Below are 26,272 nucleotides of genomic sequence, written 5' to 3' on the forward strand. Positions count from 1 at the left end.
CCTATGTTAAACACATCCTTTACAATATTTAATACATCTGGCTGCTAAACTGTAGATTTCTAGGTGTAAGTAGAAACCATGGGTCCCACAAAAAAATGTTCTAATGGGGTCCCCAGCCCTAACCACCAAACAGCACCCTTCCTCAAGCATATGATTGGATAGGACAGCATACACACATACAAAGTACAGAGTATATATCATGTGGCATAGTAACCTCTGACATATGCAGCTCTGTCTGAAAACCAGTGATGGTAGCAAGTCTCCTAAATATGTTTGTAGAATAATTCTCCTATCGGGTCTTGTTAACAATGATGTCACTTCCTGCAGACAACAAACTCAATCTCCAATTAGGGCCTGGACACACTAACGTGCTTCTGTCTACGTTTCAGCAACACATTAATGCTACAGGCTGATACACATTTGCTGTAAAATGGACAGAAGTACACTAGTGTGTGCACCCCCCCCCATTTTCTATATGTACAATCAACTGTTGATTGTACTAATCAATTAGGCATGTTGTGCTAAAGATTTACAACATATTCGATTAGAGTGATCAAATCCATCAAGTAAGTTCGCGGAGTGTATGGCATGAATTGCCACACATGCTCATACTGATACATGATATTGGTTCCTTAAGTGAATCCGAGATAAACTTTTACTCATTGCATAATTGTATTCCTTTCCTATTGTTTATAGGGCATTCCTCAAGCCAAATACTTTTTTGTTTTAATACTCGAATTCCCTATAAACTAAACAAGCCTCACCCACAGCCTTTCAGAGAGCCTTAGCACTGTAGCAAGGGCTCATGGGAGCTCAGTCTGGGCAGAAGGAGGGGGGTGGGGTATTACTAGCCAGAGATTTCAGAGGCAGAGGGGAGGAGGAGGGGGGGATTAGGCTGAGGGCTGGAGATGCAGATAAGCTTGTCTGTGTGTAATGTTTACAAACAGAACATGGCTTCCCTCGTATCACAGGAAGAAATAATCATATACTGTTGAAGCTGTTTACAGCTAGATTTGCTGTGTAAACTATCTAAACTTTAGATAAAATATATAGACAAGTTACTTCTTTTTAGTTTTTCATCTCGGATCCGCTTTAAGGACCAAAATTGGATCTTTATTGGTTGTATAGCATCTAAGGGATGTTAAGCAGATTCAGTGAAAGCACATTACAGGCTTAGTAAAGGGAACCATTAAAAATGAATGTAAACATTATGGGAATCATTTTTTAGATGCCTTTATGTGAACGAGGTCTGGCTGTAACAATGGGAATTGTTCACACACAAACACTAAACAATCCCAGGCAGTGAAAGGTTTGCGTACACACAGGCATGCAGTTGAGAATGTTCCACATTTAGTATTGTACTTTTAATGCACTTCATTTATATAGCACTTATCTTCTGTATTGCTGTATAGAGTACAATGCAGACAATAGCGGGTTCCATAAATACATGCATAGTTTATGCACAGTTCAGTCATTCAGGAACACAAGCACACCACCACATACATAGTGAATGCATAGTATGAAAACATGCAAGACACACAATACACATTCATTTCACAGATAAAACATTCCCCGTAGGTCACTGCCCTTGCAAGCTCACAATGCCTCCTACTGCCAGTGCCAACATTTTACAGCTATATTTTTCTTGCTTTCTTGTGCTCCTAAACCTTCCCACTGCTTTGAAATGTTTGATTTCGTGGCACTGGCATTTGTTTACTGCATATGTGTGAACAAGCCCCAAGGGATGTGAATGTTTCAAACATTGGATTTGTTCTTCAGGCTGTCTGGCTTGCTTGGATGTGGTGCCTTGTTCTCAGAGTGCCTCCGATCTCACCTGGGGACAGTTGTAGCACGGGGCAGAGTTTGTTCAAGGATAATGTGTACTAAGCAAGTGCCAACCCGACACAAACAGCCTCTTCAGGAGGTTAGAAATGGCATGCTGATTCGGCACAAGCTGAGCAGTATGAAATGGACAATGTACAGCTTAGAGTAACTCAACTTTATTTAAAAGGAAAGGTCCATATAGCATAAAGGAGTTGACAGTTTACATGTTTTTAAAGAGATGTATGTGGTTGATGAAATCTCTATCACCATTATTTTCTAAAAGGAAATGTGGGAGGTGGCTTCTGGGCAAGATCATCTTCATTAACGATCCACTGAAAACCCCATTCTAGGCACAAATGTTTTTAGTCCTGTTCTGCACTCTAAAAGTGATTTATTGGACATCGGCTAATCAAAGAGCTTCCACACTGGTATAAACAAGTTGCACCATTATATGTATTTTTGGGTGAAATGCTGTGCCATTATGTATATTTCCTAGTGAAACCCTGCAGCGTTAACTGTATTTTCTAGGGAAACGCTGCGCCATTATCTGTATTGTCTGGGGGAAACGTTGCCATATTTTCTAGGGAAATGCTGCGCTATAATGTGTATTTTCTTGCTGAAACGCTGCCGCATTATCTGTAGTTTCCGGGGAAACGCTGCACCTTAATATGAAATCTCTGGGGAAACACTACGCCATTATATGAATTTTCTGGATAAACACTGTGCCATTATGTGAAATGTTTTAGGGGAAACGCTGCATCATTAACTGTATTGTCTGGGGAAACTTTGACATTTTTTCTGGGGAAGCGCTGCACCATTATCTGTATTGTCTGAGGAAACGCTTCCGCATTATCTGTAGTTTCCGGAGAAAAGCTGCACCATTATATGGATTTTCTGGCGAAACACTGTGCCGTTATGTGAATTTTCTGGGGAAACGTGGTGCCATTATATGAATTTTCTGGGGAAACTTTGCACCATTATGTGTATTTTCTGGTAAATTGCTGCACCATTATGTGTATTTTCTGGTGAAACGCTGCCACATTAACTGTATTTTCTGGGGCAATGCTGCACCATTCTGTGTATTTTCCTGTGAAACTCTGCACCATCATTATGTGTATTTTCTGGAGAAACGCTGTGCCATTATGTGTATTTTCTGGGTAAACACTACGTCATTATATGAATTTTCTGGGGTAACGCTGCGCCATTATGTGTATTTTCAGTGGAAACGCTGCATTATTTGTATTTTCTGGCGAAATGCTAAACCATTATTATATGAATTATCTGGGGAAATGCTGTGCCATTAACCATATTTTCTGGGGAAACACTGCACAATTATATTAATTTTCTGGGGAAACGCTACCCCATTATCTGCATTCTCTGGTGAAACGCTGCACCCTCATCTGTATTTTCTAGTGAAACACTGCACTATTAGGTTTATTTTTTAGGGAAATGCATGGTGCATTTTGTATATTTTCTGGTGAATCACTACCGAATTATGTGTATTTTCTAGTGAAACGCTGCTGCATTACGTTTCTTTTTGTCTGAAGGGGTCTGCCTGCTGTCCCTGGGCCTTGTTTGATGCAAAAAAAGTCTGCCTGCTGCCATGCTGTATGTGGTTGGGGGTGGGGGAACGTTGTATAATTAACTTTAGGGTCACTTTGCCTGTGTTTTGGGAGAAAACTTGGGTCCACTGTCTTTGCGCTACACAGTTACCTTACAGTTAGCTCTACCTACATCCTGTCATGACCACACTAATTTGTTGTCGCGGCGCTTAGCGCAATGCATTCCTGTTTTGGTCTGGCCCCGATCAAATTTAAGAACCCCATGTAACCCTCGAGTCAAAAAGTTTGCCCACCCTGTACTAGACTGTCATTGGCATAGACTGCAGTTTTCCCAGAAAATTCAGACTATGTCCTCCCCCTTTCAGTCTGAGGAGCAGGATGATCTACTGAGCCTCAAATGGACTGTCTTGAATTCAGAATCAGAATCAATTTATTTTCGCCAAGTAAGTTTGCACCTACAAGGAATTTGTCTTGGCAGTTGCTTAACAAACACAAACAAAAACAATACAAGGACAGACAGTGTGAATATTACAAGTTAAGGACATTATAAGTATAGTGGCAGTAAGCAATGTGAGAATTTTTCATGTTTAGTTCTGTGCTGATTACTTTCAGTCCTAGCAGCTCTAACGTGGTTCAGCATTAAGTATGGCTACCGCTTGAGGAAAAAAACTGTTCCTGTGTCTAGAGGTTTTGGTAGCGATTGACCGGAATCTTACTCCTGAAGGCATGCGCTGGAAGATGGAGTGAGCTGGGTGAGAGGGGTCAGAGGCAATTTTGGTTGCTCTCTTTCTGCACTTGCTAGTGTAAAGATCCTGCAGGGAAGGTAAGCTACAGCCAATTATCCTTTCTGCTGATCGGATGATGCGCTGCAGCCTCCCCTTTTCTAATGCTGAGCAGGAGCTGAACCATACAGTCATAGATGATGTTATGGTGGATTCGATGATTGCATTGTAGAACTGCACCATTAGATTTTGAGGTAGGCCAAACTTTTTCAGCTGCCGTAGATGGTACATTCTCTGTTGTGCTTTCTTTACAATAGTGGCAGTGTTGTTGTCCCATTTTAAGTCATTTGAGATCGTGGACCCAAGAAACTTGAATGACGACACTTGGGTTATTGTGGATCCATTTATGGTTAAGGGGAGGTGCTGGGGGGGAGATCTCCTAAAGTCTATTATCATCTCCATGGTTTTGAGAGCATTTAGTTCCAAGTTGTTGCTGCTGCACCAGGAGGAAAGCTGTCCCACCACATGCCTGTATGCAAACTCATCCCCGTTTTGAATGAGACCAACAACTGTTGTGTCGTCTGCAAACTTCAGAACCTTAACAGATGGATCTGTGGAGATGCAGTCATTGGTGTAAAGTGAGTACAGCAGTGGGTAAAGCACACAGCCCTGGGGTGCACCAGTACTGACTGTCAGAGAGCTTGATGTGAGTTTACCAAGTCTAACACGCTGTCTTCTGTCGGTTAAGAAGTCGGTTATCCATTTGCAGAGGGATTCAGGTATGTGTAGCTGGGAGAGCTTGCTGTGCAGCAGTGATGGAATTATGGTATTAAATGCAGAGCTGAAATCTATAAATAAAATCCTGGTGTAGGTTCCTGGGATATCTAAATGCTGTAGTACATAATGCATACACATGTTCACGGCATCGTCTGCGGATCTGTTAGGCCTGTAGGCAAATTGCAAAGAGTCCAGCAGGGGATCTGTGATGGATTTCAGATAAGTCATTATCAGTTTTTCAAATGCTTTCATGACCAGTGATGTCAGGGCAACAGGCCTGTAATCATTTAAACATGTAGGTTTTTTTTTTTTTGAATTGGTACAATAGTTGCGCTTTTAAAACAGGCAGGAACAATTGAGAGTTCTAGAGATGCTTTAAATATGTCTGTAAATACAGGCGCTAATTGGTCGGCACAGAGATTCAAGCATTTCGCAGACACAGCGTCTGGTCCCATTGCTTTCCTGGTGTTTTGTTTTTTAAAGAGTCTATTTACATCTGATTGGCATATTGTTAGAGCATGCACATCTGGGGACAGGTCAATAGATTGTGTCTGGCCTCCTGTGTTGTGTAGTTGCTGAGGCACCGCAGGGGGTGGAGACGTTGGCTGGCAGGAAGAGTGTTCAGTTTGCCTGTGGCAGAGATGCAAATTGACTTGTTGTGTTTGGCTTTTGTTGGTAGTGTCAAACCTGCAATAAAATGTATTCAGTTCATTTACAAGCTGCAGGTTATGTAGTGAGGGGGGAGGAGATTTACTCCTGTAGCTGGTAATTTCATGTAGAGATTTCCATATTGTGAATGAGTCGGCGTTAGAAAATTTTTCCTCGGGTTTTTGAGAGTAATCTTTTTTTGCGTCGGTAATGGCTCTCTTCAGTTTGTATTTCGCAGCTTTGTAGAGGACTTTATCGCCTGTACGATGTGCCCTTTCTTTATCGAGGCGCAGCTTCCTAAGATGTGATGTGAACCAGGGTTTATCGTTATTGTACCTGGTGCACTTTTTTGTGGGGATGCAGGACTCTTCACAAAAGGTAATATATGATGTCACAGCGTCAGTGTATTCATTTAGGTCACTGGAGGATTCTTTAAATAAATTCCAGTCAGTTAAATCAAAGCAGCTCTGCAGTTTTTCTACAGCTTCACTAGTCCATTTCTTAACTGTGGTCACTACAGGTTTGGCAGTTTTTAGTCTTTGGATATATGTTGGGATAAGCTGTATAACAGCATGACCAGAGTTCCCCAAAGCTGCCCTGCTGACAGAGTGATACGAGTCCTTAGTCGTAGTGTAACAGTGATCAAGTGTCTTACCTTCTCTAGTTGCGCTTGTGACGTGTTGCCTGTATTTGGGGAGTTCTTTGGAAAGGTTAGCACTGTTGAAATCCCCTAGTATGATAAAAAAAGAATCTGGGTACTCCCTTTCCACCTCAGTGATTTGATCTGCGAGATCTTGGAGCGCAGGCTGCATACATGTTTGTGGAGGGATGTACACAGCAGCCAAAATAAATGAAGAAAACTCACGGGGTGAATAGTAGGGTGTGCAGTTTATGAAGAGTGTTTCCAGCCCAGCCGAGCATGTCCTCTTAATAACTGTAACATCCGTGCACCATCTATCATTAATATAGAAGCAGAGTCCTCCACCTTTGGTTTTGCCAGAAGTAAGTGGGTCCCGGTCAGATCTGTAGAGTGTAAATCCATTAATCGGCAGAGCGTTGTCTGGAATAAGCTCAGATAGCCAAGTTTCTGTGAAGCAAATAGCCGCAGAGAGATAAAAGTCCTTCTTTGTTCTGATCAGTAGTTGAAGCTCATCTAGTTTGTTGCATATGGACCTGACATTAGAGAGTATGATTCCAGGTAGTGGAGAGCGCAGTCCTCTGTGTCGAAAGCGAGTCTGGATCCCAGAGCGTTTGCCTCTTCTTCTAAGCCTCACTGCCTGGTTCAGCACTGTAGCTCCACTGGTCAGAATCCCCAGAAGATCAAGAGTAGATGAAATATCCAGGGGTAGATTATATTTAGCTAAGTTCCGAATGCTCAGTAGTTGTTCACTGGTGAAGGTTGTCCGGGTTGGGTTGCACAAGGCAATGTTGAAAAACAAAAATACATAAAACAAACATAGAAAGACAGAGCAAGCTGCCGAGGCTGCCATCTCCAGGCGCCTCCTGGAGGCCTAGATACTTTGATCATGTGAGACAATACTTAGGAAGCAGAAGCATCATTTCACGCAAAAAGATAACATTTGAGCTGTCTGACTACTAAGCTATTACATGGTATATTTATAACAGTGCCTGGAGGTTGGCTATATAGCAGACATAAATTATGAAAGCCACCTTGTGGATGCTGCTTTCAAAACTGCTACTTATCTGGTGTTGTAATTTAAACTACTGAAGCCAAAAGACCAGAACCATATCCCAGACTGGTACTATTTTTTTTATTTATGTATTTTTTTTAATTATGGCAGCTATTGTCACAATAATTTCTTGGAACAGGCATTCTAGGCATGTGCCTCTAAGCACTGCAGGACCAAAGGATGCACCTTCCCCACCTTTCATGCTTACCCCCTCTAAGCCATGAGGGTTCAGTTGAATCTGTTGCCGGCTACTGTCAATCGTTCTCCCCTGCACCACATGATTCAATATCATAGTCGGCCAGGTGGCCTGAGAATGTGATAGGCCGGTGGCAGGAAGAGGCTCCACCTCCCACATATATTGTTTGAGAGCAGCACAGCATTCCTAATGAGGAAGTCCTACAGATCTGTCCAGCCACTATCACTAGGAAGCTGTAGAAGCTACACCTACTGCCTATCACTAGCCACCACCTGCTAGCTGTCACCTGTTGCTGTAACTTTCTACCAGTCACTAGCTGTAACCCTTTGCTGTTACCTACTACCTTACAGTTGCCATCACCCGCTACATGTGGAGCATGCCCCAAGTGGCTACAGCTCTAAAGTTCTTTGAGTCTGTCAGGAGAAAAGTGCAGTATAAATGTTGTGTCTTGACATGTCACCTGTTAACTGTCACCAACCACTAATCAGTGTCTGTCACAACCCATCACCCACTGTCACTATTTTTACTCCATTATCTGTCAGTACCTGCCATTAACTTTCTTACACTACCTGCCACCTATTATCTGGGATTAGCCATCAACCACTATCTGCTACTAGCTGTCACCCTTTATGTGCCACTACTTGTCTCTAGCTGTCGCCTTTTCACTAATTAGGGCCTGTTTCCACTACACGCAGATTGGATGCAGCATGGCTGCAGAAAAACTGACTCCAATGTATGCCTATGGGAAAATCTGCTTCAGAAAAATTGCGTTTAGTGGAAACACGCCCATAGGCATTCATTGGAGTCAGTTTTTCTGCAGCCATTCTGCATCCAATCTGCGTGTGGTGGAAATAGGCCCTTAGAGCTTATCACCTACTGCCTGTTACTACAATCTAACTACTTTTAACCTACAGCTTGTCACCTACTGCCTGTACCCACTTACCAATACTAAGTCATTATAATCTAAAACGTAATATCTGCATGTCACTAGGCTTTCACAAAATCTTCCCATTGCTGCTTGCCATCAGAATCAACTCATTAGTAGCTGTCTGCCACTAGAATATACCGATCACTACATATCTGCCACTAGAATTTACCAGTCTCTATTTATGACCATAATCTATCCATCACTGCCTGCCAACTAATAGAATGAACCTATCACTACCAGCCTGCTACCTAAACCTACCTGTAATTGGTATTATCCCTCTTTGATTGATATTATCTGCTTGCCACTGGTAATATTTGCATGCATTGGATACCTGCTTATGACTAGTGTTATTGGTATTTTCTGAAGGTCATGGATTTTTACCTCTTATTGGTAATATATCCAGGTCATTGACATTTTCTGGTCTTGCTTGCTTAGTAAGTTATGTTTTTTTATTGGGGTTTCCTACCTTTAACTGTTTCTATCCTGTGTATTGAGGAATAGTGATTTTTATTGTGGCCGAGTAATGTAAGGGTAAAGGTAATATAGCGCAATAAGGGTTCATACAAAGTCTGCTGTCTGTCCGTTTGCTGCAGTGCAACTGGAGAAAAGAAGTGCATAATTATTTTCACTCTTAAAAGGAACCTGAGGTGTGCACACGCTTGTTCAGAGTCTATGGCTTAAAGAATTAGAGACAGAGGATCAGCTGGAAAGCCAGGCAATGTCCATTATTTAAAAGGAAATAAACATGTCAGCCTCGGGATCCATGTAATTTCTGTGAGTTCTCCACAACAAGGTATACTACAAGAGAGAGTAGCAAGAGACACTGGAGGAGGGTACAGCAGATCAGTACAATACATATACATTGCTACACTGACTCAATCCGTTGCATCTGGACTTCAGCTTAATACTGTAGCTACAGAATCCTATCCAAGTTCATACTTCTATGTTATGCCCAGTATATGGCCCACCTTTATTCTGCTTTTACCATACCCACTCTTGCTGAGGTATCAGGCAGATCTGCCACTTCATGCCCAAACTTCCTCTGGGTATTCTGGGATTCTAGAAAGACCCATGCCAAACTTTTTGGCTGGTTGCACACCTATTAGTAGTGGTGCGATGCAAGCACAGCGGAAGTCAGCCTTCATATGACCCTGCGCCACCGTGCGGCGACAGAGTCCCATGCATAGCCCCTGAGCAGGAAGTATGTCACTGGGATTCCCATGTGTGTCTCAGTGCACTTCTGTTGTGCACACTTGCTGCATTGCCCATTGACTTGCATTGCTACATAATCTGTGTGGTAGGTGCGGATCATGCGGTAATGTGCTCCAGACTTTGTGTCAGGACTTTTATACTTCTGGAGCACTGCGTTGCATCCCGTGAGCTATGCAAGGCTCCATAGACTAGCATGGCCCTTGTGACGGGGAAGCGTAACGCAAATGTGCAAGGGGCCTTAGAAGACTAAATAAAGTACTTCTATTGTATTATAATGTTATCCTAGAAAAGAACAGTAGTTATAATTAAAAAGCAATTTCCCTGTATAAGTAGCATAGTGTATGGTGGTGGTTGGGAAAGGGGTGTTGGGGGTTACAAAGTTTGCTTACTCTGGGGTACCAGATCAGTCAAAAACAGCCCTGGCTTTCATCACTGCTTAGTGTGGGTTGACATGACTTGTCTTTTAGCTGCAGATCACCGAATTCCCTCTGCAGTCCTTAATTTCTTAATATTAATAAAGTTGATAATGTCCTGTGCAGCTATCATATGCCCTATCTGGATGGAGGAGGACTCTAAAGAGTTAAAGGATAACAAAGAACGTCAATCCTACTCTTATTGAATGATCTGATATAATTAGGCCCTTTGGATGTAGCAATGAAAAAAAAAACACATGCAAATAATTAAAATAGTTAAATGAGGAGGAATTGCTGATTTGAGACAAAAACAATTACACACTAATTAAAGAGATGTTTCAAAATACTAAACATCAAAAAAGTCTGTCAAATTTGCATAAATAGCAGAAGTGAACGATAGCAAGAGGTGCTAATGACTAGACTTGCATAATTGGGTTTCTTGTGCTATCTGGTTCTTAACAGCGCTGAGATTTTTTTGAAGGCGAGTGCAGACTTAAGATGGTTGTCATAATTGCAAAATATGATCTTCTTGCCATCACTTCTTCACAAAGAAGATCAGGATACAAATGTGCATGTTCTGCTTCACTAAGCATGTTCATTTCAAGTTGAGGGGAGAGACAAGAAGATCTACTAGTACATGTAGCCAAATAAATACGTCCCGGGCGACTTAAAAACTTATACAGGCCCCTAAAACCCTATGTTCAGTCTTCCCAATTTAACCATGTAGGCAATGCCAGGTCAGCACCCCCCCCCTCCCTCCCCAGGCAGCAGAGCCGGCCTTTGGGGGGGCAAGTGGGGCAATCTCCCCAGGCCCTGTGCTTGAAAAGGCCCCGCACTGCGGGCCGCCGATCACTTGCTCACCTGGCCGCGTGCCCGTGCGGCCAGCAGGAGGGGAGCAGAGAAGAGGGAGAGCTGTGCGGACGGCGGGGAAGGGGGGCCATCTCCCCCCTCCTTCCCTCACCTTAGGGTGCTCTCCCTCCCTCGCTCTCCCCTCTGGAAGTAATGTGCGGTGGCGTTTGGCAGTGGGCGGAACTTACCTTCCGTGTCGCTCCAAGTGCTGGAAGTTCTGGTGCCACAGCCGCTTCTCTGGTCTGCACCAGACCAGAGTAGCGGCAAATCATCCCGCGCCTGCGACGAGACCAGACGGAGTCACGTGACGGAGGTAAGTTCCGCCCACTGCCAGCCGCCGCACTTAGTTTCGGAGGAGAGAGCGAGGGAGGGAGAGCACCCTAAGGTGAGGGAAGGGGGGGGGGAATATGGCCCCCCTTCTCCGCTGCTGTTCCCACCGCTCTCCCTCCACTGCGCTGCTCTCCTCCTGCTGGGGGGGGGGACACCTAGCTACCTATTCTGGGCACATATACACCTGGCTACATATACTGGGCACATACAGTGGCTTGCAAAAGTATTCGGCCCCCTTGAAGTTTACCACATTTTGTCAGATTACTGCCACAAACATGAATCAATTTTGTTGGAATTCCACGTGAAAGACCAATACAAATAGGTGTACACGTGAGAAGTGGAACGAGAATCGTACATGATTCCAAAATTTTTTTACAAATCAATAACTGAAAAGTGGGTTGTGTGTAATTATTCAGCCCCCTTTGGTCTGAGTGCAGTCAGTTGCCCATAGACATTGTCTGATGAGTGCTAATGACTAAATAGAGTGCACCTGTGTGTAATCTAATGTCAGTACAAATACAGCTGCTCTGTGACAGCCTCAGAGGTTGTCTAAGAGAATATTGGGAGTAACAACACCATGAAGTCCAAAGAACACACCACGCAGGTCAGGGATAAAGTTATTGTGAAATTTAAAGCAGGCTTAGGCTGCAAAAAGATTTCCAAAGCCTTGAACATCCCACAGAGCACTGTTCAAGCGATCATTCAGAAAAGGAAGGAGTATGGCACAACTGTAAACCTACCAAGACAAGGCCGTCGACCTAAACTCACAGGCCGAACAAGGAGAGCGCTGATCAGAAATGCAGTCAAGAAGCCCATGTTGACTCTGAACGAGCTGCAGAGATCTACAGCTCAGGTGGGGGAATCTATCCATAGGACAACTATTAGTTCTGCACTGCACAAAGTTGGCCTTTATAGAAGAGTGGCAAGAAGAAAACCATCGTTAACAGAAAACATAAGAAGTCCCGTTTGCAGTTTGCCACAAGCCATGTGGGGAACACAGCAAACATGTGGAAGAAGGTGCTCTGGTCAGATGAGACCAAAATTGAACTTTTTGGCCAAAATGCAAAGGGCTGTGTGTGGTGGAAAACTAACACTGCACATCACTCTAAACACACCATCCCCACTGTCAAATATGGTGGTGGCAGCACCATGCTCCTCGGGGTGCTTCTCTTCAGCAGGGACAGGGAAGCTGGTCAGAGTTGATGGGAAGATGGATGGACCAAATACAGGGCAATCTTGGAAGAAAATTTCTTGGAGTCTGCAAAAGACTTGAGACTGGGACAGAAGTTCACCTTCCAGCAGGACAATGACCCTAAGCATAAAGCCAGGGCAACAATAGAATGGTTTAAAACAAAACATATCTGTGTGGATTTAGATCTGGACTTTGAATAAGCCATTCTAACAATCGAGAATCTGCGTCAAGATCTGAAAACTGCTGTTCACAAACGCTGTCTATCTAATCTGGCTGAGCTGGAGCTGTTTTGCAAAGAAGAATGGGCAAGGATTTCAGTCTCTAGCTGTGCAAAGCTGGTAGAGAGATGCCCTAAAAGACTGGCAGCTGTAATTGCAGCAAAAGGTGGTTTTACAAAGTATTGACTCAGGGGGCTGAATAATTACGCACACCCCACTTTGCAGTTATTGATTTGTAAAAAAATGTTTGAAATCATGTATGATTTTCCTTCCACTTCTCACGTGTACACCACTTTGTACTGGTCTTTCACAGGGAATTCCAATAAAATTGATTCATGTTTGTGGCAGTAATGTGACAAAATGTGGAAAACTTCAAGGGGGCCGAATACTTTTGCAAGCCACTGTATACACCTGGCTACATATACTGGGCACATATACCTCTGGCTACATATACTGAGGACATATACCTCTGGCTACATATACTGGGGACATATACCCCTGGCTACATATACTGGGGACATATACCCCTGGCTACATATACTGGGGACATATACCCCTGGCTACATATACTGGGGACATATACCCCTGGCTACATATACTGGGGACATATACCCCTGGCTACATATACTGGGGACATATACCCCTGGCTACATATACTGGGGACATATACCCCTGGCTACATATACTGGGGACATATACCCCTGGCTACATATACTGGGACAATATACCCCTAACTACACATACTGGGGACATATACACCTGCCTACATATACTGGAGACACATACCTCTGGCTACATATACTGGGGACATATACACCTGCCTACATATACTGGGGACATATACCCCTGGCTACATATACTGGGGACATATACACCTGCCTACAAATACTGGGGACATATACACCTGACTACATATACTCGGGGCATATACACCTGCCTACATATACTGGGCACATATACCCCTGACTACATATACTGGGCACATATACCCCTGACTACATATACTGGGCACATATACCCCTGGCTACATATACTGGGGACATATACCCCTGGCTACCTGTTCTGGGGACATCTCTACCCCTGGCTACCTGTTCTGGGGACACCTATACCGCTGACCACCTATTCTGGGGACATCTATAGACCTGGGGCTACCTATTTTTGGGGAACCACTGCTGTCAGATTGAGTGCATTTTGGGGAACTGCTGCCAGGTGAGAGGTGTCTACCATATTAAGGGGGCATTCTGCCTATTTATGTGAAATGCTGTCTATTTATGTGCCTCATGACTGCTGAATTTGTCTTGTTGGGGGCCTCATGGTTACTGAATTTGTCTTTTTGGGGGCCTCAAGACCGCTGAATTTGTCTTGTTGGGGGCCTCATGATTGCGGAATTTGTCTTGTTAGGGACCTCGTGATTGCTGAGGTGGTCATGTTGGGGGCCTCATGATTGCTGAATTTTGCAAGACAAAAGTTACTACAACAATGTGAATTTTGTGAAACCTGAACCTTAGAATTTTCAAATTAATTGAAGCATGAGCTCCCCCACCCCCGCACTTATAACCACCATGCAAATGTTTGTTTTTATATTGGTTGGCTTAGTGGCCTTTACCTGACATAATTGTTTTCAAACAATAATAAGGAATACTGCATTAAAGGCGGACAAGCCCATGAACGTGGTGATACGGTATATGGCTTACACTTATGGCTCTAGGCCCCGCATACTCTAAGGCCGCCTCTGCAGGCAGAGTGTGCAGAGAAGCACTGGCACCTCTTACAGCGAGCCTCTCCTATCTACTGCAATCCCTAGCTTCTTGTGTCAACACTACCTTAGCCCAAAACCTGTTCGCCTCAGTTGTGGTGTAACAGGTGCAGGGCTGGCATCAGGAAAAGGCTGTGTATATACAAAGAGAACAAGCGTAAGGCATATGGAAGGAGAGGTCCTATGCACTGTGACAAGTATATGTAAAATTAGTTCCAGTGCTTCTCTGCACAGCTTTGCATGGCAACAATCAGATGAGCTTCAGTGGGTAAGCCCAGTTGTCCCCTTCTGACTCTGGGCCTCACAGCATCTGTAGGGTTTTCTACCCCAGTAGTTACCCCCCTGATAATAATGACATTAACACTGAACAAATAATTAATAATAACCCTTTTCTTTTTTTGGCCAAAATGACAAAAAAATGTTGTAGACCAGCAGACCATGCAGCATAAAATTGCATAAAGCATAGATAAATTCAATAAATGGTGAATTTCTCATCTGCTAAAAGATTCTTAATTGTTTTAGAGTGGGATTGAACTTCCCAAATACCTATGTTTTATTCTGGATACGGCTGAGCAGGGCTGACTTAAAGGGAACCTTAACTGAACGGGGGTAAAGAGTTTCACTTACCTGGGGCTATTACCAGCCCCCTGCAGCAGTCCTGTGCCCTCGGAGCCGCTCTGGAATCCTCCGGTACCCCGCTGTCACTTAGTTTCGTTTTTGACGACTCACCAGTCGGCCGGCCGCCATGCGTATTATTGGACGCATTCCCTACTGCAATTAGCGCTGTTGCCGACCACAGCGTGTACAAAAATACGCGTTGCCGCATATCTACGCGTGCGGAATGCAACAGCGCTAATTGCAGTAGGGAATACGTCCAATAATACGCATGGCGGCCGGCCGACTGGTGAGTCGTCAAAAACGAAAACTAAGTGACAGCGGGGGACCGGAGGATTCCAGAGCAGCTCCTAGGGCACAGGACTGCTGCAGGGGGCTGGTAATAGCCCCAGGTAAGTGAAACTCTTTACCCCCCGTTCAGTTAAGGTTCCCTTTAACCTCCCTGGCGGTCTATTAAGATCGCCAGGGCGGCTGTGGGAGGGTTTTTTTTTAATTTAAAAAAAAACTGTTTCATGCAGCCAACTGAAAGTTGGCTGCATGAAAGCCCACTAGAGGGCGCTCCGGAGGCGTTCTTCCAATCGCCTCCGGCGCCTAGAATAAACAAGTAAGGCCGCAATGAGCAGCCTTCCTTGTTTTGCTTACATCGTCGCCATAGCGACGAGCGGAGTGACGTCATGGACGTCAGCTGACGTCCTGACGTCAGCCGCCTCCGATCCAGCCCTTAGCGCTGGCCGGAACTTTTGTTGCGGCTGCGCAGGGCTCGGGCGGCTGGGGGGACCCTCTTTTGCCGCTGCTCGTGGCGGATCGCCGCAGAGCGGCGGCGATCAGGCAGCACACGCGGCTGGTAAAGTGCCGGCTGCGTGTGCTGCTTTTTATTTCGCTCAAATCGGCCCAGCAAGGCCTGAGCGGCGACCTCCGGCGGTGATGGACGTGTATAGTCGTCCATACCGCTGAGGTTAAAGGGAACCTGAGGTGAGAGACATATGGAGGCTGACATTTACAATACCAATTGCCTGGCTGTCCTCCTGATCCACTGCACCAAGCATTGCAGATCAGGTATTTCTGACAAAAATCTGAATGACACACCTGAAATAAACATGCAGCTTATCTTGTCAGACACTAATGTTTAGAAAGATCAGCAGAATTTCAGGTGAGGCCTGAAACCCACTAGCAGTGCTTTTCTGAGCGCTTTGTGATTTAAAAAGCTCTTGCTAATGTAATGCTATGGGTGTGATCCCACTTCAGTGATGTGATTTTATAAAAAAAAAAAAAAAAAAAAAAAAAACCCATAGCATTGCATTAGCAAGAGCTTTTTCAAATCACTAGCGCTTATAAAAGGTTGCTAGTGGGTTTGAGCCCTAATAAGTATTATGTAACCACTTCATGCCATAGGCTGCATAAATAAACTCCTCCTATTTGCACTAATGGTACACAAGTAGGATGATTATAAATGGCCATTTTGCAGGTTAAAAGAAAATAAATATATCAGCCTCTATCTCCTCTCTGGTTCCCTTTAAAGGGGAACTGAAGAGAGAGCTATATGGAGGCTGTCATGTTTATTTCCTTTTAATCAATACCAGTTGCCTGGCAGCCCTGCTGGTCTATTCCTCTGCAGTAGTATCTGATTAAAACCAGAAACAAGCATGCAGGTAGTCTTGTCAGATCAGACTTATAAGTCTGAACCACTGAAACACCTGGGGCCTGATTCACAAAGCGGTGCTAACAGTTAGCACCCTGGTGAAAAGCCCTTTATCATGCCTAAACTCAGTTTAGGCATGATAAATTTAGGTGTGATAAGTTTAGGTGTGATAAGTTTAGGCATGATAAGTTTAGGTGTGATAAGTTTAGGTGTGATAAGTTTAAGCACCAACTGCGTTAGCACCGCAGTGCACAGCTGATCAAAAGTTTTACGCTAGCAAAGACTGGTGCACTTCGCATAAAGTTTAATGGCGCTGCTTTGCGTGCGGGACTTTGCAAGCGATCTAAACTTATCTAAACTTAGCATGCCTAAACTTATCACACCTAGGGCCTGATTCACAAAGCGGTGCTAACAGTTAACACGCTGGTGAAAAGCCCTTTATCATGCCTAAACTCAGTTTAGGCATGATAAGTTTAGGAGTGATAAGTTTAGGTGTGATAAGTTTAGGCATGATAAGTTTAGGTGTGATAAGTTTAGGCATGCTAAGTTTAAGCGCCAACTGCGTTAGCACCGCAGTGCACAGCTGATCAAAAGTTTTACGCTAGCAAAGACTGGTGCACTTTGTATAAAGTTTAATGGCGCTGCTTTGCGTGCGGGACTTTGCAAGCGATCTAAACTTATCTAAACTTAGCATGCCTAAACTTATCACACCTAAACTTATCACACCTAAACTTATCACGCCTAAACTGGCTTTTCACCAGCATGGTGCAATGGTTATCATGCCTAAAGTCTTTTAGGCATGCTAACTGGGTTAGCACCGCTTTGTGAATCGAGCCCCTAAACTTATCATGCCTAAACTTATCACACCTAGACTGGCTTTTCACCAGAGTGGTGCAATGGTTATCATGCCTAAAGTCTCTAACTGGGTTAGCACCGCTTTGTGAATCGAGCCCCTGATCTGCTGCATGCTTGTTCAGGGGCTATGGCTAATAGTATTAGAGGCAGAGGATCAGCAGGGCTGCCAGGCAACTGGTATTGTCTAAAAGGAAATAAACATGATAGCCTCCATTTACCTCTCTCTTCAGTTCCCCATTAATGTGCTCCATGGCTTTGTTGTCCTCCTCTCACCTCCTCTGCTCATTGCTCCTGGCCCCTCCCTTTTCCTCCCTTTTCCCCCACGTGCCTTTACATGATGTCATATTTGTGTGCTACACATAAATACACCACCTGATCGGCTAGTCCGTTCCAGCACACTACACACTCTGAGCCCATCCAGGGGTGGAAAAACCATTCTGTCCGGGGAGAATGCTGGCTGTACTTGTATCATCACAGAGGTAGAAATAAAGGGGGTAAATGCTGCAGGAATGCAGACGTACGGCTGCAGCAGAACAAGGAATGAAGGGACAGGGCCTTCAGGAAAACATTTTGGTGTTACTCTACGTTAGGGTACCCAGCGGGAAACCTTATAGGGAAGTTCCTCTGTGATTGGGTGGGTTGTAGTAATGCGTACGTACAAAAAGGGCGCCTGGACAAAAAGGGCGCGGGGTGTAAATATCTTTTATAGAAATATTTACAAATAACAATTTACAAATTTATAAATCATTAAATAATGTGTATGAAATTGGCAATTGTTAAATTGTTTATCTTCCCTCTTTAAAAACTGAAACTTATAATTAAGTTTGTTAAAAAGCATTAATATAAGTTTAATTGTTATAATTGTATCTTATTGTGAATAATCTTCATTTATCGTTTCTTCTTATAATAAAATCTGAAAATATTGTTTATAATGATGATTATATATATATATTAATAAGTAGGTTCCTAAAAATTGTTGTAAAAAAATTATTATGTATTACAAAAATGTTCGTAAAACTATACCTAACCCTACTCTCACACAGAACCCTCCCTGTACCTATCCCTATCCCCTTGACCCCCCTGGTGGTGCCTAACCCTAACCACCCCCCTGGTGATGTCTAACCTTAACCACCCCCCTGGTGGTGCCTAACCCTAACCACCCCCCCTGGTGGTGCCTAACCCGAAGACCCCCCTGGTTGTGCCTAACCATAACCACCCCCTGGTGGTGTATATTGTACGGTAACTATACCTAACCCTACTCTCACACAGAACCCTCCCTGTACCTATCCCTAACCCATAGACCCCCCCCCCCCCTGGTGATGCCTAAACCTAAGACTCCCCCTGGTGGTGCCTATACCTAAGACCCCCCAGGTGGTGCCTAAACCTAAGACCCCCCTGATGGTGCCTAAACCTAAGACCCCCCTGGTGGTGCCTAAACCTAAGACCCCCCTGGTGGTGCCTAAACCTAAGACCCCCCTGGTGGTGCCTAAACCTAAGACCCCCCTGGTGGTGCCTAAACCTAAGACCCCCCTGGTGGTGCCTAAACCTAAGACTCCCCTGGTGGTGCCTAAACCTAAGACTCCCCTGGTGGTGCCTAAACCTAAGACTCCCCTGGTGGTGCCTAAACCTAAGACCCCTCTGGTGGTGCCTAAACCTAAGATCCCCCTGGTGGTGCCAAATCCTAAGACACCCCTGATGGTGCCTAACCCTAAAGCCGCATCTACACGCGTAGATGCGGCCGCGATGTTCTTTATCATTTGAGCCGCTCGATTGATAAGATCCGACAGGACGGATCTTGCTTCTGCCGATTCCCTGCTCGCTCTCCGTGAGGGGACAATGGCAGGAAATCGAGCGGAAGATAAGCGGCGCCGGCGGGGACGAGCGGGGAATCGAATCCGGCGCACACGCGGAGAGCACGTGCGGGGACGCGGAAGAGGCGATCCAGCGGCTAATCGAACCGCCGGATCGCCGCCTCATCTACATGTGTAGATGAGGCTTAAGACCCCCATGGTGGTGCCTAACCCTAAGACCCCCCTGGTGGTGCCTAAACCTAAGACTCCCCTTAGTGTTCGCTTTATTATGTGGATAGTAATGTTTTACAAATAGTGACTGTAAAAAATATATTGCAATTTACGTTACGTACTGATTGCTTTATTTTGTGATTAATAATGTTTTACAAACAGTAAGGGATAAAATGTTAAATAATGTTTTAGTTATAAATAGGATAAATATGTTTAGTATTTTTATAAACGTTATTTGTCACGGGTGCATTTTGTAAATGTAAATCACCACAAGCACAGTTATAAAACATTAAAAAGCTCTGGGCGCCGTTTATAAAACGTTATTTATCTCCGGCGCCCTTTTTTCCTGCTTGGGTCCCATTAAACGTTATTTACTACGGCAGTGAATGGCTGCGCCCTTTTTGTCCACTAGCTGCCTGTGCCCTTTTTTCCCGTTCCCTGTAGTAAACTACATCAACATTATTTGGCCAATTACAAGGCTTTGCGCTGTAAGAGGGTGCTGTGATTGGATGACTGTATCTTAAAACGTTTCTTGCTGGGTCACCTAAAGTAGGCTAGCACCAACATTTTTGGCTGAAAGTATACCTTTAATATAATTAGTACCCCCACTCAGTACCAGTGCCACATTGTCCTCTAGATTGTAAGCCTTTGGGCAGGGTCCTCACTCCTTTTGTGTCCTACCTGATCATGCACCTCCATTACTGTGCACCCATGCTATGCATTTGAGTGAACCTAACTTGCCTAATCCCGGTGCTCCCATCCAGTGACTAAGCATTACCTTGTACTCATACTGTGCGATCTGGTTTTCTTGTATTCATGTATTGTCATATTGCTGTTTGTCACCCCTAAATATTGTCTGTAACCTAAATTAATGTCCAGCGCTGCGTAATATGTTGGCGCTTTATAAATACAACAAATAGATAATAATAAATATACATACATACATGCATGCTGCTTTTTTCAGCCTTGTGATTAACATAGCCCAGTAGACACAGAATATATTCTATCTGAACAACAACACATGAAGAAAGCCTTTCTCGCAGCCTGCTGATAAGACAGGGATGCTTAACGGATAACTGAACAGGCATTACTCTGCCTTTTCTCCTATAAAATGTATGTATTCTAGATTACTAGTAACACGCCATGTTGTAGAGCCTGAATGGCCACAGTCTAGCTACCATCAAACGAAAATAGGTAATTTTCCTGGCAATACATAAAAATGCCATGTAATCGTTCTTTATTGAGAACATCGCTGGAGTAAACAGTAATTTTCTTTTATATTTGCATTTCTTTCCACTTTGATTGCAGCAGCACATGCAGCCAGAGTCAGGCCTACCATTGTCGGATCATTTCTGGTCAGCTGGCTCCCTACACTTCATCACTGACTGTGTCTCTACAATGGATGTGGCTTTCATGCTTCTGTTTTTCAGGACACTGGAAAGCTGATACACGAGGTGACAAAAAGGACTCATTCCATCTCCAGTTTGCATGTTTAATAACATTGTCAGGAAATTTAAGCCTTTAATTTTGTATTTCTATTTTAGTCAGTTTTGACCTTAAATTGAAAATGAGGAATTGACTGTGATGGGATTTTTTTTTTATGAATGAAAAATAATTGACTTCACTTGTTTTTGATAATAGAAAAGATACTGACTTTCAATCTCAAAAAGAATTGCATCAAATTACAGAGAATCCTCATTTTACAAGTCATTAAACGATACAAATTCAAAATAACATGACCAGCTGGTTAGACATCTATTTTTTCCATTACCTGAGTTGTTTAAATAGCATGAATTAGTCTAGTGTATTGGTGAATTCAGGGAAACACCAGGAAAAGTCACAAAGGTAATTCCTCCTTTTTATGAATTGGTGCTAAAATGTGTTTGAAAAAGATTTCAGAGAGTTGTGGATTTACATAGAATTTCAGTTCTGGCAAGACACATAAAGAAAATAAACCGCACAGGGTCCTGTGAACTTCAAATACACAAAAAATGTGCAATGGCTGGTGTATGTCAATTTTCTATTGATTTCACCAGTGTTCCCCCCTTCTCCCTGGGGTTACCATGGTTGCAGAGTCATTGTTGCCTTGTTCACTGAAGTAATCGGCATCCCAAAGCTGTTTCGAGAGTTTTCCAGATGCATAATGTTCTTTATTCTGGTTGTCTTTTATTCTCCTTCTCTAGAATTTTACTCATCCCAGCCATTTATCAGAGGACCATTTCTTCTATATTTGCCAAGGCTTGGCAGTCTACAGAAATTCTCTAAAGATACCCATACATCTAGCGATGTATGGACAGATTTCTCTCTGATTGAATCTTCTCAGAGAGAGATTTGTTGGCCCCCATAAACCGCAGGTGGATTCCCAATTGATTTCAGCATGGAATCGACTTCTTGATGCCCCCACCTTTCGCAGCTCTATCCCTGCAAATATTTTGTCTGCCCCGGTACCCATGCATTTATACTTTACCTGTCACATCGTCCTTGAGTGTCCCCACTGATTTCCACATTAGCGCCCCATGTGACTAGCGGCGTTATTGCACATTGGGTCGCATGTGTGACGTCACACACACTCCCCATGTGCAATAATGCAGGCAGTCACGTGGGGCACTAGTGTAGAAACCAGTGCGGACACAGCGGCGGGCTCTCAGCAATGGTAAAGTAGAGCAAGTTTGCCCAAAATTTCCCAGCATATCCGATCTTCTGTATATATGTGACCAATTTTTACCCAAAATTGGTTCAATCATTAATTAGGCATGCTCTTGGCAGCACCAATTTTCATCTGATTTTAATAATTATTAAATCATATAGTCAATTGGAGAAGTCACCTGATGTATAGCCACCTTAAGGTGCGTTACCTGAAAAATTTGGCCTGCAGTCTGTGCTGGCAGCACAGGAAATCTTTCTATAATTTCCTAACACTCGTGTTGGCAGACAGAGCTGAAATAGTTTTAGCATGCCTCATATATTCTATTTTGTAGGGTTGAATTATGGTAAAAAGGATACATGTGGGATGTAAGTCTTCTTTAAATTATATAAAAGTTAGATATTTCAACAATGTAACCCTAGTACAAACTGGGAGATTCCTGTAGAAAGTACATTTTCTACACCTTCAGAGAGGATTTCTGGGCTTATTAAGTTTTGTGTTTCTGGCCTTTTGCTCAGTGGCCGTGTTCACACAAATGCAGTGGCTATATATTAGACGTGTTCTGTGTTAAGCTTTGCTTATACATAAATCTGTACATTTCTGGTATATATATATATAGCACGCACGCACGCACGCACGCGCGCACACACACACACACACACACAGTACATGTGAGGAAGATAAGTTTTATATGGTATATCGTTCAATATGATTTCTAGATGGAAGTTATGTTACCAGTATGCTCTGTCTGCACTCGTTCACAGTGGTGTTGTGCGGTATGACAGCTGATTTGTAACACAGCTTACCGCATTGCAATTCAGCACCCATGCAACGTTCACAGTGCAGCGGTAGCATTGCAGTATGGTAACAGCTAACTCGCACGTTAACAGATACAGTGAAGCGTATGCTTCATTTTATGCTATGCGGCCGTAACGTGCGGTACAACTTTTTTGTTCCATTGTATGTTATAGAGGCAACACAACGTCCGACAGTGACTACGGCCTATGTAAAAATTAGCCATTAACACTACGATTCTTTAGAAGATCGCTCCTCCAATTTTAGTAAATGACAATTTTTTGATTTTTTTTTTATATACAATTGTCCATTTACAGAGATATTTCTCCCACCCAGCATGGGTATGTGTAAAAATACACCCCAAAACACATTATACTACTTCTGAGTACAGCGATACCACATATGTGACACTTTTTTTTTTGCAGCCTAGGTGGGCTAAGGGGCCCAAAGTCCAATGAGTACCTTTAGGATTTCACAGGTCATTTTGAGGCATTTGGTTTCTAGACTACTCCTCATGGTTTAGGGCCCCTAAAATTCCAGGGCAGTTTAGGAACTCCATAAGTGACCCCATTTTAGAAAGAAGACACACCAAGGTATTCCGTTAGGAGTATGGTGAGTTCATAAAAGATTTTATTTTTTGTCACAAGTTTGTGAAAAAAAACAATAAAAATCAATTTCCGCAAACTTGTGACAAAAAAATTAAATCTTCTATGAACTCATCATACACCTAACGGAATACCTTTGGGTGTCTTCTTTCTAAAATGGGGTCACTTGTGGGGTTCCTATAATGCCCTGGCATTTTAGGGGCCCAAAACCGTGAGAAGTAGTCTAGAAACCAAATGCCTCAAAATTACTGTTCAGTGGTATAAGCATCTGCACATTTTTATGACAGATGGTCTGAGGGGCCGAATTTTGTGGAACCAGTCATAAGCAGGGTGGCCTCTTAGATGACAGGTTGTATTGGCACTGAAGTGCAGGAAGCGCAGGATGTTCTCAAATCGTGACCTGGACATGGCAGCAGAGAACATAAGCATGTGATGTATTGGGTGCGTAGACCAATAAGACTGCAATACATTCTTTTTGACTAGACCCATGTTAAGGAGAAGGCCCCACAAAATGTTATGTTCGGAAACTTGGAGTGGTTTACACCGAAAAGGCTAGTGTTGATAGCTTCTTGGATTGGCGGTTGCGTATTGTGTGGCATAACGGTTGGTCTAAGCCACTATTAAGTCTTAGAGACCAGCAGTGATCAGAAAAAAAAATTCTGTCACTGCGGGTGAGGGTTTGGCCGGGTAATCAGAAGCCCGCAGGGGGCAGATTAGGGCCTGATCTGATGGGTAGGTGTGCTAGGTGGTGACAGGAGGTGATTGATGGGTGTCTCATGGTGTGATTAGAGGGGGGAATAGATGCAAGCAATGCACTGAGGAGGTGATCAGGGGGGGGTCTGAGGGCGATCTGAGGGTTTGGGCGGGTAATTGGGTGCCCGCAAGGGGCAGATTAGGGTCTGATCTGATGGGTAGCAGTGACAGGGAGTAACTGATAGGTGATCAGGGTGATTAGAGGGGTGAATAGACGCAAGCAATGCAATGGCGAGGTGATCAGGGGGGGTCTGAGGGTGATCTAAGGGTGTGGGCGGGTGATCAGGTGCGGGTTTGATCTGATGGGTGGCAGTGACAGGGAGTGATTGACAGGTGATCAGTGGGTGATTACAGGGAGAATAGATGTAAACGGGGGGCAGGAGGATCTGACGGGGTGGGGGAGGTGATAAGAAGCCCCCAGGGGGCAGTTTAGGACCGGATCTAAAGTATAGCGTTGACAGATAGTGACAGGGGATGATTAGGGGGGTAATTGGGTGCAAACAGTGGTCTGAGGGGGTGATCGAGGGGGGGGGTCTGAGGTCGATCAAGGGGCGGGGGGGACAGGATCAGTGTGTGTGTGTGTGTGTCATTACATACACAGCTGCCTCCTGCCCTGGTGGTCCCTCGATCACTGGGACCACCAGGGTAGGAGGCAGCCTGTATAATACACTTTGTATACATTACAAAGTGTATTATACACTTTGTAGCGGCAGATCGAGGGTTAACAACCCGCCGGCGGGTTGACGTTGTGGGTGTGCTGAGCCTAATGCCGGTGGATGCGCACGATCCCCAGCTATTAGGCGGTCCTGAGGGTGCCACTTTACTGACGCCCACAGGTAGTTGGCGGTTGGCAAGTGGTTACACATTGTTTTAAAAAAAATGCACATTTTTTTTCTCTTGATCCATGTCTGTGAAAATAGTGGGAAATAGGTTTTTAAAACCCCAAATGTGGCAAATAAAATGCATTCAAAATATGCAGAATGTTAAACGCATTTTCAAAAAGCAGCAAATTAATTGCAGTGATTTTTCCCACAATTTAAGTAAATGAGAAATGCAGTTTGGAAAATGCAAATCACCCTGACTAGAACGCAGGGGCCTTTTCCATTAGAACAATTACGCATGCGATTGCGAGGGCTTGGGCACTAGTTACCTAAATCACGCTGTGTTGCAATCACAGTCCCTCCCAATTTTCAGTTCTGCGATTTTGATGTGAATCCATTGGATAAGCAAGTGATTGCGATTTGGGGAATAAAAGAATGACACTAGTGTAAAACAACACTGCAATTTACATGTTAATCATGGTGCAGTTGCGATTGACATCCGCTTTTGAAGCCTATCACAGCCTAGTGGAAAAGGACCCCTTCCTCCTATTCACACTGGGAATTGCAATGGGATTTTTTTTTGGGGCGGTGGGGGGGGTCTGTATTTTTTTTTTTTGAGCATGATCACATTTTATGATTAAACATTGAACTACGATCACACACAGAAAAAAAGCTTCATGTACCATGTTTTCAATTTCCACAAATCTCTGGCAATTGCTGCACTGTGACCATTGCCATATAGTTTATATTACACAGAGTGCATCGGAAATTACTAGGAAACCTTCCCAGTGTGAATGGGCTCCCCATGCTAGGTACACACGATGCAACTTCCTGTCCGATCGACATGTTCAAACCAATTATTTCCAACATGTCCAATTGGCTTCTTGATAGTGGGATGAATTTTTTGGGAAGTAGTCATTGGAAAACCAATCCAGTTATTGTTTGCATCCTGTGTACATGTTCAAACTGATCCCAATTTCCTGTCAATCTAATGCAAATTGCATCATATGTACCCAGCATAAGAATTGCATTGATTTTGCTATGATTCTCCTGCACGTGAATGAGAACTTGTCCGCAAAGCTTATTTGTGAGATAAGCTACATCATACAATATCAGAAGTTTTTTTTTTTTTTTTTCCAAACTTTTGAGCAGTAAATATGGAGAGGAGTTGGTTGTTAAAGGTGTTTTTTTTTTTTAGAAGACCCC

General features: G+C 43.8%; 1 protein-coding gene and 1 long non-coding RNA gene across 6 annotated transcripts in view; one reads left to right on the forward strand and one right to left on the reverse strand.

Annotated features, from left to right (window-relative positions):
- LOC137541571 (uncharacterized) overlaps positions 1 to 21,093 on the forward strand; it is a 1,030,398-nt gene extending 1,009,305 nt beyond the window's left edge. For all 4 annotated transcript variants that reach the window (XR_011025219.1, XR_011025217.1, XR_011025218.1 and 1 more), the window contains one exon: positions 20,757 to 21,093. This is a non-coding gene — a long non-coding RNA (uncharacterized lncRNA). The remainder of the gene's footprint in view (positions 1 to 20,756) is intronic.
- The window catches only part of ASIC2 (acid sensing ion channel subunit 2), a 1,273,426-nt gene that overhangs the window by 31,442 nt on the left and 1,215,712 nt on the right, over positions 1 to 26,272 (reverse strand). The window lies entirely within an intron of this gene.

This window comes from Hyperolius riggenbachi, chromosome 12 (genome assembly GCF_040937935.1).
Source record: "Hyperolius riggenbachi isolate aHypRig1 chromosome 12, aHypRig1.pri, whole genome shotgun sequence".
Classification (NCBI taxonomy): domain Eukaryota; kingdom Metazoa; phylum Chordata; class Amphibia; order Anura; family Hyperoliidae; genus Hyperolius; species Hyperolius riggenbachi.